The sequence below is a fragment of the Pseudorca crassidens genome, chromosome 6 (genome assembly GCF_039906515.1).
Source record: "Pseudorca crassidens isolate mPseCra1 chromosome 6, mPseCra1.hap1, whole genome shotgun sequence".
In the NCBI taxonomy this organism is placed as follows: Eukaryota; Metazoa; Chordata; class Mammalia; order Artiodactyla; family Delphinidae; genus Pseudorca; species Pseudorca crassidens.
The window spans coordinates 36,308,434-36,319,721 of record NC_090301.1 but is presented as its reverse complement, the minus strand read 5'-3'; the positions used below and the strand labels follow the sequence as shown (position 1 = coordinate 36,319,721).

Here is an 11,288-nt window from a genome sequence, read left to right as displayed (position 1 = left end):
GAGAAAATCAAGTGTTCTTTTATGATATTTTATTTTGACCACATGTACTGAACAAGTGACATTTATATCTTTGTAGCTTGGAAATATACTTTAAAATTCTGTTTTTAGTCTTCTGAAACTTAAACATTGACAAAACTAATTCTAACTGACCAAAGAGACAAATTCACCTTTCCTTCACTATCTAAATTATGTGTTCCATCTGTACATCTATAACACTAAAATTTAAAGAATGTCTGCAATCCATTTTCCCCAAGAGCTTTCTGTTGATTTTTAGGAAGCATGAACTCAAGAGAACTAAAAACCATACCTGCTTAACTTTCATAGTATCAAGCCCACAGCATGACTAAAACAACATGGAATAAATGAATTTAATTGTGCTGATGACAATAGCAGACAAAACATGTACTACACAGGAGCTAATAAAGTGTAGAACAGCTTATGAGCTGTTTTATACCATTTCTTAAACATTAAATAGTTTCCATTTCAAATGAGTCTTTTTTCTTCTATTTTAGATCTTCAAAAAGAGTACAATCAGTTCTGCTATTGTCTAAAAAACGGGAATTTGTTCCAATGCATTTGATATAGTAGACGATGCAAATTTAATGTTTGCTAATGCACCATTTCATCCATGAACAACATTAGATGAATGCAGAAAATGCACCCAATTGACCCAAACCACATAGGAATACACAAAACACTCATACTCGAACATCTGCCAGCCACCTCAGTTTACCAGCCTGGGTTATGAGACACACCCATCCACATCTGCTACTAGAACTTCCCATCTGATTTCAGATAACACTCATTCTACCACTTCACAGTAACTCACAGGCTGCAACCTTTCTGATGCCCACAGGAAAACATCAGGTTTGGTTCAAGGTAAAGTGCCATATTTATTGAAGTATTTATATATTTCCTAACCACTTAATATGCATAAAACGGTGCTACCACTTTATTCGGTTTCTAATTTTTTTATGTGTCACTGACACAGTTTTTGAGTGTAGTACCGCTAAATGCTTTCTTCCATAAGCCCTGGAACACATATAGCAGAATTGGCTATATTGAAATATATATTTGAAATGTAAGTTCAGTCTTTCTGGGTTAAGTTCCTAAAACTAAGAAAACATCTAAGATCATCAGAATGATTAGAGAAATCTAATTATAGTTTCTCTGAATCATAAAGTGTGTTTAGTAACAATGCTTACAATGAAAAAGCTTTTGCAAGCTTAAGAAGCTCACAACCTTCTGACTGGATACTACATATCAGGTATTATTTCATTCACAAAAGTATGTTCATTTCTATATTATTTGAGTATTTAATTTTTGTACTATCTTTTTATCTTTTTTTTTACATGTCATACTTACTTATAAAAGAGTGAAGAAGTAACTAAAGAGTTCGTTTTAAAAGAGTCAATTTTGTGAAGTAAGTGTGTGTGTGTGTGTGTGTGTGTGTGTGTGTGTGTGTGTGTGTGTGTGTGTATTGGGGATAATGTTATAAGTGCAACCTAAATCTATCCTCAAAGAAAAGTGTGAATGTTGCCTAAATGTTGGATATTGATAGTGAATGGAAAAGAGAAAGGGAAGGAAGGGAAGGGAAGGGAAGGGAAGAAATTTTACTCTTTCAATCCCTAAGAAACTAAGAAAACCACTGCTTGAAAAAAATTTTGAGAGTGGAGTAGAAAAGTCTTAGTGTTCATTAAAATACTATGAAGCTCTAATAAGCCAGACATACAAATGTGGCATATTTTATGAAAAAAAGATAAAAGAATAAAATATTAACATCAAGAGTCTTGAAGACCATTTCATTCTGAAGCCCTTGAGCTTTAAGCAGGTGTCCCTTCAAGCTGTACCTAACTAGTTCAGTGTGTGGGTGTGTACCAGAGACTCCTGTCCACTAGGGGCTAGACTTTCACCAATAAACTGCATTTAATTACAGCACTTACATAAAGTCCTATTTAACCGGCATAGAGATAGAAAGATTTTTTTGTTAATACTGAAATGTATTTATGTTCTGAGGTAATTTTTTATTGAGTTACAATTAACATACAATATTATATTAGTTTCAGGTATACAACCTAGTGATGTGATATTTTTATACATTACGAGGAGATCATCATGAAAGGTCTAGTTACCATCTGTCACCATACAGAATTATTATAATATTATTGACTATATTCCCTGTGCTGTACATTACATTCCTGTGACTTATTTATTTTAGAGCTGGAAGTTTGTACCTCTTAATCTCACTTATTTCATCCATCCCCTAACCCCCTTCTCTCTGGCAATCACCAGTTTGTTCCCTGTATCTATGAGTCTGTTTGTTTTGTTTTTTAGATTCCACATATATATGAGATCATATGGTATTTGTCTTTCTCTATCTGACTTCTTTCACCTAGCATAATACCCTCTATGTCCATCCAAGCTGTTGTACATGGCAAGATTTCATTTTTTATGGCTAAGTAATATTCCAGTGTGTGTGTGCATCTGTATACACAGCACGTCTTTATCCATTCATTTATTGATGTACCTCAGATCAGTTTAATAGTTCCAAATGAATTTACTCAAATATGTATATTCTCAAATAAAATGCTACTTCAGGAAGTTTATATTGTAATATTAAAACACTTTCATCATTGAAGCATTTATTTTCCATCTTTTTCATCTATCAGCTTTATGAGAACTAAAGACTATCATGTACTAATCATGCTTAATTAACATCAAACAAGTACTCTTGGTGTATCAGTGTTATGCAAATGTATTAGAAACAAAAGAAGACTATAAGTGTTTCTAATTTTTTTTGGAATTCACTCATTTATCAAATATTTATTCAGTTATTTCTGGATACTGTGATTTGGGAATGACTTATAGTTTGTGGTTTTTTGGCCAGTTTTCTAAAATAGGGGGGTGAATTTTAAATCATAAAGGTAATTTTTAAATTTAAGATTTATTTATTGAGTGCCTATGGATCCTGCTCTAGCAATATAAAGATGAAGAAGATAAGAACCCTATCTCAAGCTAGTCAGTCTCATTAGAGAGACAGACAGGTAAATAAACAAGGTCCTCCCAAAACAGTGACATTTCCTTTGCTATAAAAAGGGTGGGTAAAGGGCAGGAGTACCATATAATGCAAGGTGTGCAACAGTTAAGATCCATGGCTTTGGAGTCAGAGATACTGGCTCTGCTGCATGATTCTCAGTACATTTTTAGCCACCCTCAGTTTATCCACAGAGAATGAGGAATGGCAATTCCTACCTCACAGAGTTAACTGAAATAATGCATGTAGAACTTTAGTACAGCACTGGCACATACTAACTGTTGAAAAAATGGTATTTTTTTACAATCGAGCACTAGGGAAGCACAGAGTAGGGTACCAAGAACAAACATACTTACTGATCAACATATGATGGACAAAGGAGGGTAGCTCCTCAGTGTACCAAGAGTCATCTACTTTGGATGTTCACCACATTAGAATTTTAGGGTTACACTGAGACAGATAAATATGTACATGTGTGTGTATGTACGTGTGTTTGTGTGTGTGTATATATATATATATATATACATACATATATATATATATATCTGTAAGAAGCATAACCACTTTATAGCATAGAGTCTATTTTGAAGCTATAAAACCAGTAATATCATAGAACACTCTCAAGAGGAATGAGTTGGTCAAGTTCTGCCAAGGAAGTTCTCACAAGAAGGCATTATGAAATGTCTTTATTCCTCAGAATTTGACTTTAAAATGTTCCCACTGGAGTCCAATGGAAGTTTTATGAGAGTAAAGGATAGAATTAGGTCTTATATATTTTTAAAGGGTCATTCAAAAAGGCAAAGTCTAAATTTTTTACAGATGGCAGAATAAGGACTGATGCAGTTGGCCAAAACTGACCTTTTATGATTTTCAAAAGCAAATGTTTACTGAAAAAGAACTCTACTATACTACCAATTGGGAAAAAAAAATGCTGGATGCTTACATTGGACAACTCAGTACACATTCACTGCCAAACACATTTACACAAAATCAATAATATTTTCCATGGTACCTGTTTTCAACCTCCTCTCAAAAATTTTGTGCTGTAGTTGTTTTTTCTTAAACACAAATATGTTTCTGAGGAAAAACAACATTTTCAATGAGAATAGGCTTGTGAAAGGACATGCATTTTAGGAACCTTACTGTTAGCTTCACAGTCTCTACCACAATGGTGCAAGGCAAGGGTGAAGATGATCAATTTTGCCAGGTCTTCTGGATAGTGAATTTAGAACTGATTTTAAGTTCTTCCAGAATGGAACTCCTTTTAAACTTCTTTCAAAATACAACTCCCTTTTTTCAAAGAGGTAGAGGGGTTTCAGAAATTTTTATGCCCTTTTGGATATTAAATAAAACTCTTAAAAAATAAAATTTTGATGAGTTGAGTGAAAAAGAAATATTAAAATCCATCAAATGTGGATGGGAAAAATTAAAGTGGTTTGTCACAATATATTTTGGGTTTGATGAATTTTAAAAATTTAGTAGGCAGCACATATACTAAAACTGGAATAGTACAGAGAAGATTATCATGGCCCCATGCAAGGATGACAAGCAAATTAGAGAGGTGTTCCATATTTTAAGAAGTTTTTAAAAACACATGTAATAATAATGGTTTTAAGACTACTACTTGCATCCTACTTGAGAAGAGTTTTGTTTTGTTTTGTTTTGTTTTGGGAATGGACGTGATATCCATTCTGTAATGAATTTAGAGGAGTGCCTAGAAACACATGTAATAAAGATTGTTATATAGTGCTATGTGCGCCAAAGGAAAAAAAAAAAAAGGTTGGGGGAAAAATTTAAACTGTGAACTCAAATTATAAGTAGGATTACTCATCCCCACAATAGCCATAGTTTAGAACTTTCTTATCTTCTTACTTATTAAGTGGGTTTCAAGTATTCTTTTGATATGCAGATTTTTAAAACATTTTGTTCCATGTCTGATCATCAGAAAATCAGAAACATTGTGATTTTCTTTCTTAGGAGAAAATAAATATAATAGTTATTCAGACACCACTTAATGTATACAAAGTGACACTGGCACCTAATCTAAGTTCCCCCAAATGGCCTTCTTCTGTTAAGAATTGCGCAAGTCTGTATGGTTTTAAAAACAATAATAAGTGGATAGTTTGAAGTGTAAAATAGTACCCCCACTTTGGAGAAAGGTTTGACACTTTCTTATAAAGTTAAATTGCCCTTGTTTTCTGGTCTAGCAATTCCACCCCTAGATCTTTACCAAAAAAATAAAAACACATATCCACAAAGCTTTAGTCATAAGTGGCAAAAACTGGAAACCCAAATTCCATCAAGAGGAGAATGGACAAATTTTTTACATTCATACAGTGGAATACTATTCAGCAGTAAAAAATATAGTAATATACACAACAACATGAATAAGTCTAACAGATGTTACGCTGAGCAAAATAAGCTGAACATAAAAGGGTACACAGTTCCATGAAGGACAATATCAGACAAAACTAAGTCAACAGTTTTAAAAATCAGAAAAGTGTTTGCCTCTGGATAAAGGAGAGGATCAACTGGGAAAAGACATGAAGGTACTTGCTGGAATGATGGCAATATCTGTTCTTCATAGGGGTGTAGGTTAATGGGAGCTACATACATTGATCAAATTGTACACTTAAAATGTGTGCATTTTACTATAGATTAAGTTTATGTTGAAAAAGAATAAATGTATATATTTTTAAAGATTTTTTTAATACATGTCAGGCAAATAAATCAAAAGAAGTATGGCTTCTTTATGTGCATTCCCATATCACTGTTTGTGAACTTAAGTGGTCCTAGCAACAAAATGAACAGATTTAACTCTGCAACTGTGCAGCATTTTTCTAACTGGTCTATTTTCCAGAAGGCAAGGGCTTGTCTTTTTTTTTTTTAATTTAAATTGTTTGTAATACAGCACATAAATTGCCATTAAACATGGCAATGCAATGAGAACCTCTAGAAGAAACAGGTGGGATCACTTCCCATTTTTTTTCCTTATGACTTTGAGAATAAATCTCCTCCAAATGACACCTTTCTCCTTCAAACACTTCAGTTGTATATTTTATAACTTTTACATATGTCATTTTTACATGACAGTCACAGCTCCCACCTGGAGTTTTGCAACACTGTCCGCATGTTACATTTTTTTTAGAATATGCATGTTTTATTCTGAATAATTTTGCATAATAAAAATGAAAGTACAAAATAATTAACACAAAATATTTTAAAAAGCTAAATAAATCAAGAAAGGAAAAAGCAGAAATGCAATCCATGGCAGAGTCTCCAAAAGTCACATAAAAGTTCGAAAACATCCTTCCAGTTTCACTAATGGAAAGACTTCAAGGTCAAATTGAAATCCCAATGTCAAGGGTCTAAAATAATATATGTACTACATACTACCTAGGCAATTAATATTGATGTTGAGGTATACAGATTCAACAAATTTTTAAAAATTATGTAAATGGTTTAATAGCCACAGAGATTATAACTAACAAGCTGAGAAAAACTTAAAGAATACTGAGACCCCTATTAGACATTTCAAAAAAAGATTGACCTTTTTTATTGACTTGCACATTCATTCATTCACTTGTTTGTTCATTCTATCAACAAATATTTATTGGGCATCTATTATGTACAGGAGGTTCTAAGGGTTTGGAATATGTAGGAGACAAACAGATAAAATTGTCAACTTGTCAATATGAGATAGAATGTTTGATAGTATACTAAGGGTAAAAAGGCAGGGAAACGAGATATAAAATTAAGGGAAGAGGACTGAAAATTTTAATAAAGTAACCAGGAAAAGCCTACTGGTAAAGGTGGATTTTGAGTAAGGACCCAAAAGAAATGAGAGAGCTAGATTTGCCAATACCTGGGAAAGAGCAGCCCAGATAGCAAGAAAACCAATGCAAAGGCCCTGAGATGGGACAACACCTGGCAAGTTTAAGAAGCTGAAAAGCAGCCCTTATAGCTGAAGCAAAGAGAAGAAGGAGAGAAAGGGAGAAGGTAGGAAAAAAAGCACTGTGAGCTAGATCAAACAGGGCTTTCCAGGCTGTTGTAAAGAGTGGTTTTTATAGTGCTTGGGATGGGGCCACTGAAGGTTGAAAGCAGAGGGATGACATGGTCTCACTTCCATTTTAAGTAGATCTTTCTGGCTTCTCTTTAGAGGATAGAATGGGGAGGGTCAAGGGTGAAAACAGGAAAATCATTTAAGAGGCTACTGCAATAATTCAGATAGAATGAGATATGATAGTAACTTGGAACAGGGTGGAAGCAGTGGAGAGTGGAGAGAAATGGTCGAGTTTTACATATATTTTGAAAGTAGAGTTAAGATCTGTCGGCAGGTCAAATGTGGGGTGTGAGAAAAGGAGTCAAAGATGAATGTAAGGTTTTTGGACTAAGCAAATGAAAGAATATTGATTTCTCAATTTGGGTTAAGTCCTTGGCATATTAATGGAATTATACCCACTTGACAAGAGGGGATTACAGTAGGAAAAAACTTGCTACTAAGAATAAAACAAATAAAAACCCTTTCCCTATGTCTAGGGAACATAAAATACAATAATATTTATGCAATAATCTTTATGCAATCAAATTGTGTTAAATATATCACTAATTTGTAGTGTTCATTATTCAATAAAATTGATATGGAGGTCAATCGTTAGCTCTGAGTCAGAGAGAACTAGGTTGAAATCCAAAGTCCACTACTTTAAGCTGTGGATATTGCGCAAGTTATTTAACTTCTCTAGATCAGTTTCTTCACATCAAAACTAGATATACAAATACCAACTTAGGTTCTTGCTTGAATAATTTAAAATATCTGTCATCTTTTAGGTACCTAATAATAGTAGTTGTGATTATTATTTCCCATTGAGTCAAATTCTCTAATTTACTTCGGCAGTATTTGAATTATTTTAACCTGAGAATCCAGTATATTATTAAAAAAGGACAAATAATAAATATTTATTGTTGGATAAAAAGTTATTTTGAGTATTTATCTACATGAATGATATTTAGAAGATCTGAATTTAGTTTCAAGAACATTTCTTCTTTAGCACATAACTTTGTTTACTACCAGTGGTAAAAGTTAATCTGTGGAAGTAGGCTCACTAAATATCATCCCAGTCATCTCTTCTCTTACCTTCTCTACCATAGAGGTTTCTGTTGCAGCTAAAGGTAAAACATGGCATAGTTCTAACCAATAAAATGTAAGGAAATCTCCTGGGTAAGGCTTCCAGAATGGTTTTTGTTTTCCCAGTAAAAAAAAGGGACAGTCTCAGCTGATACATCTCTTTCTCTCTCTCTCTCTCTCTCTCTCTCTCTCTCTCTGTCCCCTTTACATCATTGTCTTTCCCCTTCATCCCTTCCTGAAATGTGGATAAAATGCCTTGACGTCTAGCAGCCATTTGGGGATTATTAGGTAATAACTATGAGAAGAAAATGCAACACTCTGTGCATGGTGATGAAATGAACACAGAGATGAAAATAATATGTACCTCTGAAAAGATCATTGAGATGTACTAGTTGTGAACTATCAACCTCCAGACATCCTATTTTGTGAGAAAAAATTAAAACATATTTAAGCCACAGTAGTCAAGTTTACTTTTACTTGTGGCCAAATATATTTCTAACTGATTCACTACTTTTCCTTATATTAGGCAAGCAATATAGATGCCACTTTGTTCCTTTAAATTTTATCTTGACTTTTTTTTCTAGTAAGGTACACTATTATTACTTTCGCATTCTCCTATTTAAATCATGTAAGCTATTTTTGGGAAAAAAATTTTTCTGAAAATACACCCATGTGTTTCTCACAGAATCTTTTAGTAAACTTATGTGAAATATATACATACATGTAACTAATGCTTCTAAATGAAGAAGAATTTTTAAACCAAATTAACATCACAATATAGGAATTTTTAAAATATTCATGTAATTTTTTAAAAAGCTAATAACTGCTCTCAGAGAATTGATAAATATTCCTTAAAGGTTGAAAACAGTTTTTCTCCATTTTAAAAAGGTGCTTTTTTTTTAGTCCGTTTATCATAGAAGGAAATAAATGTAAAGTACACTTTTAACCTAGAGCTGTGTTTCTTCCTCTAAAGGAATAAATATGATGTCAATGGTAGCATTAAGGCATATCGAAATGGTTTCCTAAGAAAATCAAGCTTATGTCCCAAATGGCCACTCTCACTGGCTTTTTCTTTGCTTTCCTTCCTTCCTTTTCTTTCTTCTTTTCTTTTTGGCCCGCTACATGGCAATTGCAAAAAAAGGAATAAAAGCGGAGATAGAAAGTGACCTTAATTTGCCCACATCACGTAAGGTTAGCAACCTATAAGTCCCATTTGCAGTAGTTTTATTTAAAGATAAATACTACATAGGAAGTACATTTTATAGTGATAATACTGATGATGCAAGAGTAATATAGGTTGACTAAGTGAAGAATCACTTTTCTGAAAAGAGAACACTTTAGGCAAAATCTTTAGATATTAAATTATTTACGCATTTCTATTTATAGATGGTCAAAAATGGTTAAAATAGTTCATATGACAAGGAACTTCTGGAAAAGAAAATTTCTGGCAGAAGCATCCAAAGTTAGTTATAATGATCAAGGTATTTGTTTATTTGTTCTCTCCATTTGCTATCATCCTCTCAGGCCAAACATTCAACAGTCAAGACTATTAAACTTCATTATAAGAACTCAAATGTATACATCTGAGATTTGATTGAGTACCACAGCAAATGTATTGCTTTCTCTCGCGCTCTCTCTCTCTCTCTCTCTCTCTCTCTCTCTCTCTCACACACACACACAGTACTCTTCGGCAGATTTCTATGTAGTCAAAAGGAATGGGAATGTGTGTGTATATGTGTGCGAGAGGGACAGAAAGACATAAAATGAAAACCTGATGTAAATAAAATGCTAGGAAAAAAAAAAACTCTTCCAAAAAATTTAAGAGAACACTTCCAAACTCATTTTATGTGGCCAGCATTACCCTGATACCAAAGCCAGACAAAGACACCACAAGACAAGAAAACCACAGGCAAATATCCCTGATGAATATAAATGCAAAAATATACAACAAAATACTAGAAAACCAAATCCAAACATATTAAAAGGGTTATGTACCATGACTAAGTGGGATTTATCCTTGGGATGCAAGGATGGTTCAACATACAAAAAACAAGTAATGTGATACACCACATTAACAGAATAAAGGATAAATATCACATGATCATTTCAATAAATTCAGAAAAAGCATTTGGCAAAATTCAACACTCTTTCTCAACAAATTAGGTATAGAAGGAATGTACCTCTACATATAATAAAGGCCATTATGACAAAACCATGGCTAACATCTATCCCAATGATAAAAACTTGGAAGCTTTTCCTCTAAAACATGGAAACATGGCAAGGATATCTACTCTTGCCACTTCTCTCTAACATAGTTCTTGAAGTTCTACTCAGAGTAATTAGTCAATAAGAAAAAACAGGCATCTTAATCATGAAGGAAGAAGCAAAATTTTCCCAGTTTTCAGATGACATGATCTTACATAGAGAAAACCCTAAAGACTCCATTAAAAAAAAAACTGTTAGAACTAATAAACAAATTCAGTAAACCTGCAGGATACAAAACCAACACACAAAAGTCAGTTGAATTTCTATACACTAACAACCAACTATCTGAAAAGGAAATTAGGAAAACAATCCCATTTAAAAGAACATCAAAAAGAAAAAATACTTAGGAATAAACTTAACTAGGTAGGTAAAGATTTGTATACTGAAAACTATAAAACACTGATGAAAGAAATTAAAGAAGAGACAAATAAATGGTAAAACATCTCATGCTCATGGATTGGAAGACTTAGTTTTGTTAAAATGTCTATACTACTCAAAATGATATACAGATTCAATTCAATCCCTATCAAAATCCCAAAGTCATTTTTCACAGAAATAGGAAAAAATTCTAAAATTTATATGGAACCACAAAAGACCACAAACGGCCAAATCGATCATGAGAGAGAACAGAGCTGGAGGTATCACACTTCCTGATTTCAAAATACGTTACAAAACTACAGTAATCAGAAAAAAAAAAAAAAAGCATCGTACAGCTAAAGACAGACATATAGACCAACTCAGAAATAAATCCACACACACATGGTCATCTGATCTTCGACAAGGGAGCCAATATACAATAAAGAAAGGATAGTCTCTCTTTTCAACAAATGGTGCTGGGAAAACTGAATACCACACCCAAAATAA

General features: G+C 33.2%; 1 pseudogene; it reads left to right on the top strand.

Moving 5' to 3' along the window:
* Positions 1 to 4,512: 4,512 nt before the first annotated feature.
* On the top strand, positions 4,513 to 4,610 carry LOC137226923 (U6 spliceosomal RNA; annotated as a pseudogene).
* Positions 4,611 to 11,288: the final 6,678 nt, after the last annotated feature.